The following is a 9,042-nucleotide window of genomic DNA, read 5'->3' on the forward strand; positions in this document are numbered from 1 at the left end:
GCGACATTCGGTTTCGATAACCTTTGTCGCGTCCTCCTCGTATCCCTCCTCACACCTGTAGTAGGTCTTCAAACGAGACAACACCGATTAGTACAATAAATAGCTATGGTTGATTTATAATTGTGTGAAGGAGAAATTACCCAGAACTTTCGGATCACCATGTCCGCCCTCGTGTCGCACAAAACACCATCGATCTCCACCTCCGGCGGGGCCGGGGCACCCAAGTAGTGCTCCCAGGTCATTCCTACCTCTCGCTCCCGACCGGGCAACGTAACAAACAGTGGGAAGTTTTTACACCAAAGAACACCAAGGACGTTGTTGCGCTTGCGAACACCCTTGGCAACAATCCAACCCCTACAGTATGACAAATTAAAGCCAAAACATTAGATATTTGAGAAAACGCAGAGGCAAAAGGTTAAATAAGAGTAAATTAACTTACTTGTCCCCATTTGGCCTAATCGGCCACCTCTGCTCGGGGGTCGCTCGCACGAGCGGGAGCCTCGAACTACCACGCTGGTAGACGGTAGCCCCCTCACCCAGCTCCTCGTCGCTACCAGCATCCCACTGGGTCTCATGGGGAGTACCCTCATCCCTGCTTTGCTCCGGAGTCGCCTGGAAGGAAGCCTCTAGGACACGAGTCTCGTGGGTCGACGGCTCGTCGACCTGAGGCTCGTCGACCCGAGGCTCGTGAACCGGAGACCGTGTAGCCTCCACCTCAGACGAATCCACCCTAGAAGTCATGTGCTCAGGTGAATCAGCTTGGGGTGGTGGCGGAGACCGTGTAGCCGCCACCTCAGAAGGCGTGGCAGCCACCGCCCTACCTCTCCCGCGGCCACGTGTACCTTTAGTACAACATAAATACCAACATGAGTAATAAAATGTATATAAATACCAATATGCATACAACATGAGTACAACATAAATACCAACATGAATACAACGTGTACCTTTAGTGCCTCTCCGCTTCGCGGGGGGTCGACCTCCTCTCACGGGGGGCGCTCCTTGCATAGTAGAGAGCAACACTTTCCGAAGAGGCGAGGCAGGAATGGAAGTACCCATCCCATCACTCGCCGACGAAGAAGGTGCCGAGGAGTGCTTTCGACCCTTTCCCACCATCTTTCAACACTTGTCATGACAGAGAGTAAATAAAATTAGTACAACATAAATACCAACAGGAGTAATAAAATGTATATAATTTAAGTGTATCGTCGTCATAAATACCAACATGACTAATAAAAATTGAATACCTAACATGAACTCAAAATTTATATATAGTATAATAGTTGAATACCTGACATGAACTAATAACAATCGTGCTCGTCTATATATGCTTCGGGGTCAATAAATGCATCATGATCATCATTATCATCAATAAATGCATCATCATCATCACTATCACGAAGAACATGTGGAAGGCCACCATTACGTAATCAGTCAAGAAGTGACAAGTCATCCGTAGCAGTAATCTATTCTTCTTCCAGCTCTTCCTGTTCGGGTCAGGGGTTAAGATGGATTCACTGTCGCTGTCTACTTCAATCTTCTGGGGTGAAGTAGAGCGGTTCTTGAAACGTTTCTTGGACATACGTGTTTCTTGGAAGAATTCTCCTTCATATGTGTCTGGGTTAATGTGAGGTTTGTAATCCTCTTCATTGAGGGTAGGTGGTCTAAAATGTGGTGGCACTTCATAAACGACATCCCAACCTTTGAGATTTCGATCAGTTTGGCAGGCCCACGGTAGATAGAAAACGCGTGTCGCCTGTTGAGCCGTAATGTAGACATCGGGAACATCTAAGTGGGTGTTTTGGTTGATTTCGACTAGTCCTATATGTTCATGAGTCCTTCTAGTCTCCCTCGGCTCAAACCAATAACATTTGAAGACTACGACGGTCTGTGGGTTTTCACCATAGAATAGAAGTTCTTAAATTGCTTCAACTCTTCCATAATACTCGGTGTCTCCTTCGCCGATAGCAGAGACAGAACAATTTGTAGTCTTTAGGTCGGGCATAGATAGCTCTTTGCCAAAGGTACGAAAGTGATACCCATTGATGTTGTATTTGTCAAATGAACGGACCTTATAGTCAAAACCATTAGCGACTTGTCTCAACTCGGCATCCATAGACTCTGCATCAGCCTACAAGTTTAATACGAAAGAATGGATGCATTAGCCGCAAATTAGACCAAGAAATCAAATGGGCCCTTAATGGTAGTTAATTACCCTTTGTTTGAACCAAGAGATGAAACCGGGATAGTCGCCTCCATGCTTTGCGAGAAGTTCATACTCTTCGACGGAATCCTTTTCGATGACCACTCCATCCAAGAATTCGGCGACGTATCGACCATATCAAATATCCGTGAATAAGAGTAGTTCAAAGCAATTAGAAGTTGCGGAACAATAAATTACCGAGAACTTACTCGATGTACGGCCGAACTTCTGTTAGGTTGGTGAAGATATACAATGAAATGGTCCGCCATTCTTCGACATCCAACGATTTCCCTTTCAAAGCACCGGATGGTGCGAGCTTACCTTTGAATAGGCTGAGGTTGGATCGAACTTTTTTTCGATCGCCATCATTGTACCGAGGCTTCGGGTTATGCAAATGATGATTTTTGGCTTCGTAGTGTGTTGTCACGAAGTTTGCCGCCTCCTCAGTAATGAATGCCTCGGCCATCGATGCTTCAATTCTACGTTTATTTTTACACTTAGCTCGAAGCGTCTTCTGCATCCTCTCAGTTGAGTAGCACCATCGATTTTGAACGGGTCCCCCCATTCTTGCCTCGGTCGGGAGATGCAAAATCAAATGTTGCATTGGATTAAAGAAGCCCGGTGGAAAGATCTTTTGTAATTTGCAGATCAACTCCGGCACCAACTCTTCAATTTCATCTAGCACGCGAGGCGATAGTTCTTTCGCACAAAGAGAACGGAAGAAATAGCTCAGCTCTGCCAGTACTAGCCATTTATCCTCAGGGATAAAGACACACAACTTCACCGGCATTACCCGCTCAATCCATATGTGCCAATCATGACTCTTGAGCCCAAATATTTTCAATTTATCAAGACTCGCTCCCCTCTTTAGATTCGCAGCATACCCATCGAGGAACATCAACCGCATTTTCACCCACAATAGCATTTCCCTCATTGCTGGCCTTTCAAGATTGAACCATGCCTTTGGTTGCGCTATGCTTTGCTTTCCTTTCCGTTGTCGCAAGTTTTGCAACGGTCTATCACATAGAGCCTCCAGGTCGATTGTAGCCTTAGGATTATCTTTTGACTTCCCCTCTATGCCGAACAATGTAACAAAAATGGCCTCCGCAATATTCTTTTCAGTGTGCATCACGTCAACGTTGTGTGGGCAAAGGAGGTCTTTGAAGTAAGGCAGATCCCATAAGCATGACTTGTGAGTCCAGGCGTGTTCCGTATTATACCCTTTGAAGTATCCTGGATGCAAAGGATCAGGCTCGAGATCGTTTAACCGATCAAGGGTCTGTTGGCCTAACAACGCAGCTGGTGCAGTGTTTTTGACAACTCTACCTTTCATGAAAATTTTCTTGTCTTTTCTGAACTTATGGTCAGGATCCAGGAATTGTCTATGCATGTCGAAGCAAGCATACTTGCGACCAGCCTGCAGCCAACGGAACTGAAGAGCTGCCTTGCATGTGGTGCACGGGAACCTTCCACGCACACACCAGCCAGCAAATAGCGCAAACGCCGGATAATCATGCATCGAGTACATGTACCACACATGCATTTTGAAATTTGTTTTGGTAGCCGCGTTGTAGGTCTTGATCCCATTATCCCAGGCTTCTTGCAACTCATCCTTAAGCGGCTGCATGTACACATTCATATTCTTCCCCGGATAGTTGGGCCCTGGAATTATCAAAGTCAGGAAAATGTTCTTTCTTTTCATAATCTCTCCGGGTGGCAAATTTAGTGGAATAACAAATACATGCCAACAACTGTATTGTGCTGCCGTCATACCATACACATTGAACCCATCCGTGCTGATGGCAACTCTAGGTTGCCTTGGATCTTCCGATTTATCCTTATGTAATGCATCGAAGTGCCTCCACGCAAAACCATCTGAAGTGTGGACGAGCATCTTGTTCCCATCTGAATCTAGTTCGGTTCTTTTGCCCAATTTGTGCCATGTCATCTGTCTGGCCGTCTCTTCGACCATGAGAAGACGTTGAAGTCTTGGTACGATTGGCAGATACCGAAGAACACTAATGGAGATTTTGGTCTGATTCTTCTCACCCATGCCGTTGTCTACCACAATATACCTGGAAGAATTGCAAATGGGGCAATAGTTCAAGGCCGCATACTCAAGCCTAAATAAGGCACATCCATTCTCACAGGCATGTATCTTCTCATAGGGCATCTTAAGTACACGGAGGATTTTCTCTGACTGGTACAGGCTTGCAGGCAGTACATGGCCTTTGGGTAGAAAGCGTCAAAATATCGTCATCATCGCGTCGTAGCATTCTCTGCCTAGGTTGAATTGAGCCTTCAGATCCATTACTTGCGCGATGGCATCCAGCTGACAAAGCTCAGTCTGCTCGTGGAGAGGACGTTTTGAAGACTCCAACATTTCATAGAAGGCCTTTGCAGATTCCTCCATCTCATCGTCCAAATCCCGAGCATCATCAAAGTCTTGCACCATGTCTTCAATCCCGCTACCATGCTCGTCGGTGCGACGACGAATCACCTCAGCTCCGGCACGTTGGTCAGACTCACCATGAAAAGTCCACACCATATAATTAGGCGTAATACCCCACTTCTGCAGGTGTTTACCCATTTCAAACTATGTCTGCTTTTTCCAGTTGTCGCAGTTGGGACAGGGGCACCATGTTTTTTGCTGGCCATTTGCAAATGCGGCTCTCACAAACCCCCTGGTTTTTTGTTAACCATTCATGGGTCATGTCTTTCTGACTAGGGTGACCAGTGTACATCCAAGCATGATCACTCATGTTGCCTAGCTACCTATGGGGGCACAAGAAATAAATATCTAATTCATCATCTATATTCATACGCCAATCAAGTTTGTCAGTTTTATTACGTCCATGCATCCTACACGCTAATAGGTAAAGATAGGTCCTAATCCCACCCGAGTATGTGTGGACTGGGTTCGTTTTCCCATGCTCTGCTCCAGATGCGACGCAGAATTTCGGCAGCACCTCCCCGCTGTTCTCCTGATACACGTCTCTGCAATAAGCAGAGAGGATGTGTACCCGGACAACAACAGGGGAGGCACTGACGAAATTCCGCATCGGATCCGGAGCACAGCATACGGGAAAACAAACCCAATCTACACATACTCGGGCTGTCCATGGATAATGTTGGACAATTCAAAAGGATGGCGGTTATAAATATGAAAAGAAATGCATATTTATAGATGTCGCCCTTTCGAACGGGAGACGCATACAGGTCACGGATACTCATGATTGAAGAAACCTATTGCTAGCAAGTTTCATCGACACGAAGACCGGGACAGAGCAAATTAAGGGGGTAGGAGGAGAAGTCATTTGTGCTCACCAACAAATGCAAGGGTAGAGCTCGTCCAACGCACGTGGAGGTCGTCGAACAACTGCACATTGAAATTCACACGATCAACACAAATACGATGTTTTTATAATTAACATAATCGGAAAATATGTGAGCTAACTCATAATTTACAAAACTATGACCCCGTGGACCTCTAGAAGGCCGAAAAGCACCTTCTCGTTCAACTGAAGGCAGAAGAGGTGTCGGGGTCGGGGCTTAGTGGCGTCGGGAGTCAGTATCGTCGAGGGTCAGTGGTGTCGGGTGTCGGTGGTCGGGAGTCGGGTTAAATGCGTCGATGGTCGGGGGTCAGTGTCGTCGGGGGTCGAGGGTCACTAGCATCGAGGGTTGGGGTCTTTTCGATCAACAAGAGGCCAAAGAGGTGTCGGGGGCCCGGGGTTGGGGGTTAGTGGCGTCGGGGGTCAGGGGTAGGGAGTCGGGGGTCGGGGGTCGAGGGTCAGTGGCGTCGGGGCTCAGGGGTCGAGGGTCGGGGGTCGGGCGTCGGGGGTCGAGGGTCAGTGGTGTCGGGCGTCGCGGGTCGGGAGTCGGGGGTCGGGGGTCGGGGGTCAGTGGTGTCGGGCGTCGGGAGTTAGGGGTCGGGGGTTAGTGGTGTCGGGCGTCGGGGGTCGGGGGTCAGGCGTCGGGTGTCAGTGGCGTCGGGGGTCGGGGGTCGAGGGTCGGGGGTTGGTGGCGTCGGGCGTCGAGGGTTGGTGGCGTTGGGCGTCGGGGGTCGGGAGTCGGGTGTCGGGGGTCAGTGGTGTCGGGTGTCGGGGGTCGGGAGTCGGGTGTCAGTGGCGTCGGGGGTCGGGGTCGAGGGTCGGGGGTTGGTGGCGTCGGGCCTCGGGGGTTGGTGGCGTCGGGGGCGTGGGCGGCGTGTCGGGGGTCGGGGTCCTTTTCTTTCTTCTTCTCCTCTCTCCTCTTTTTCTTCTTCTTCTTGTATATCCCTTGTGACCTCACTCGGCCTCCATAACTCTAACTTTCTATTAACCCTCGTTACTAGAAATGGAAACTATCTAGAATCTAGTATTTTTTTAGATTTTTGCTTTCCTCCTTGAAAGAAGAGACCACCATTGAAAAAGCAAAAGAAGCAACCGATGCATATATCTCGGGATAACTTTCATTTATTATATGTGCCATCGGAATTTTCTATTTTCCAAATGTTGCGTCCATGACAAGGCGGGGCCGGGCCCACCTGTCATCGACACAGCGAGTGGCATGTATGTATCCTGTTGCAGCAGATTACTAAATTAATGGACGGCACATCATCTTGAATTAATCACTTTTTCTTTGATACGATTTAATTAAGTTTTCTGGGAAGAAAGAAAAAGGCCTAGCTAGGAGACTGAATCATCTCTTGTTTTGATCAGAAAATGTACATCAACTTGTGGAAGAACCATAAACTGCAAAACAAAACGAAGAGGCTCTAGGGCCTGTGACGGCGCAAAATTGGCACTAGGTCTCGTTCCGATTTATGTGTTGGCTACACCTCAGATCCAAATGGACTCCCATGGTTCATGGATTCATCGTCTAAAGCTATCTAGATTCAGGTAGAAGGAAACTTCATCGTCAGATCCACTAAAATGAAAAAAAGAAAAAAAAAATTGAACTCAGCACGGAAGTTGCTGCGGGAGGGGTGTGGCCGCGGGGAGGGGGTGGCCGCAGGGAGGGGTGTGGCCGCCGGGAGGGGGTGGCCGCAGGGAGGGGTCGCCGGGAGGGGTGTGGCCGCGGGGAGGGGGTGGACGCAGGGAGGGGTCGCCGCGGGGAGGGGTGTGGTCGCGGGGAGGGGGTGGCCACGGGGAGGGCTGTGGTGGCCGCAGGGAGGGTGTCGCCGCGGGGAGGGGAGCGCCGCGGGGAGGGGGTCGCTGGTGGGAGCGAGGCGGTGCGGCGGCAGGGGCGAGTGACAGTGAGCGCGAGGGGGAGAGAGAGACAGTTAGTGGGGGGAAAGAGAGACAGTGAGCGCGAGGGGGAGAAGACGACCGTTACACGGTCGGTCCCTTTGCTGTCCTCCCCCCGACGGCAAAGGCCCCAACGGCAGACGACAAAGGCCGACACGCGGCAAAGCTAGCCTTCCGTCGGGCACGGCAGGCATGGGACCCACCCGTGCTCTTTGTCGTGTGCCCTTGGTCCCTTTGTCGTCCGCTCGCAGACGATAAAGGGCCGACACATGGCAAATAGTATTTTCGCCATTTGTTAGCCCTTTGTCGTCCGCCTTGTGTCAACTGACGGCAAAGAGGTTCTTTGCCATCAGCCAGGAGACGGCAAAGACATGGATGACGGCAAAGAACTGGATTCGAGTAGTGATGTTAGTAGTTATACTTCCATAGTCATGTGTGTCTTGTGGAGTATGCTTACGTCGTGAGATGAATTCCGGAGGCATAGATAAATAATGTATAGGAAGCTTGGAAAGCCTGTGATGAGTTGTGTCATCTTTTCAGTAGTTTTCTCTTCGGTTAAGGTTGTTCCGAACTTCGTAATGGTGTTTATGAACCATGGTGTATATATAACAGTTGCTTGTTACCATGTTGTTTGGATGTTCATTTCCGCATTCCATGTGTTCAGTGCATTCTTAATCCATAGTTAGTATTGATGTTGATATTGGTCTAAGTTGTGAGTTTGTTTGTCAGGATGGTGTTCACCAGGTTGAACCGTGCCCTTGCTCATGAGCAGGGAGAGGGTAGTCAAGCATCGCAGGAGGAACTGCCTCACCCGCCCTCTCTGGCGGAAGTTATGCTTGAGGCAGAAAGAAACAAAAGGGAGACCAACCGTCTGTTAGAGCGTATTGAGCAAAATACGGCTCGTCAGCCTAGGAATGATGCAGTGTCCCTCAATGACTTTGTGAATCTGAATCCTCCAAAGTTCCATCACTCCGTCGATCCCCTCGACGCTGATGATTGGTTGTGCAGTATATCGCGCAAGATTTGCTCTGCAAATGTTTCCGAGGCCAACAAGGTGACCTTTGTGGCGTACTTTATGGAAGGACCCGCCAATCTGTGGTGGGAGAACTTTGAAGCTATGCGTCCTGCCGGACCAGCAGCCACATGGGCAGACTTTAGTGCAGCCTTTCGTCTGCACCATATTCCAGAGGGTCTGATGGACAGAAAGAGAGAGGAGTTATGTGCATTCACCTAGGGAAAATTGACCGTGGATGCCGATAGCCGCGAGTTCGGTAACCTCGCCCGCTATGCAACTGAAGAGGCGTCTACTGATGCCAAGAAGCAAGCAAGATTCCGCAAGGGTCTGAGCCCTGAACTTCGTCGTGATTTGCGCCTCCACGAATGTTCAAGCTTTCAAGCTCTTGTCAACAAGGCGATCAGTGCCGAGACTGGTCATACCGACTATGAAGCCACAAAGAATCACTCCCGTGACTCTGGCTCGTCATCGGGTTCCGCGTTTCCAAAATGCAGGCTGTGGGTTCCAAATAGTTCTTTGCCGCCAAGATACACCCTGCGGCCATCCTATGTGGCGCCTCAGGCGAATCAGACCAACCCTCCAGCAAAATCCTATGG

This window comes from Hordeum vulgare, chromosome 4H (genome assembly GCF_904849725.1).
Source record: "Hordeum vulgare subsp. vulgare chromosome 4H, MorexV3_pseudomolecules_assembly, whole genome shotgun sequence".
In the NCBI taxonomy this organism is placed as follows: Eukaryota; Viridiplantae; Streptophyta; class Magnoliopsida; order Poales; family Poaceae; genus Hordeum; species Hordeum vulgare.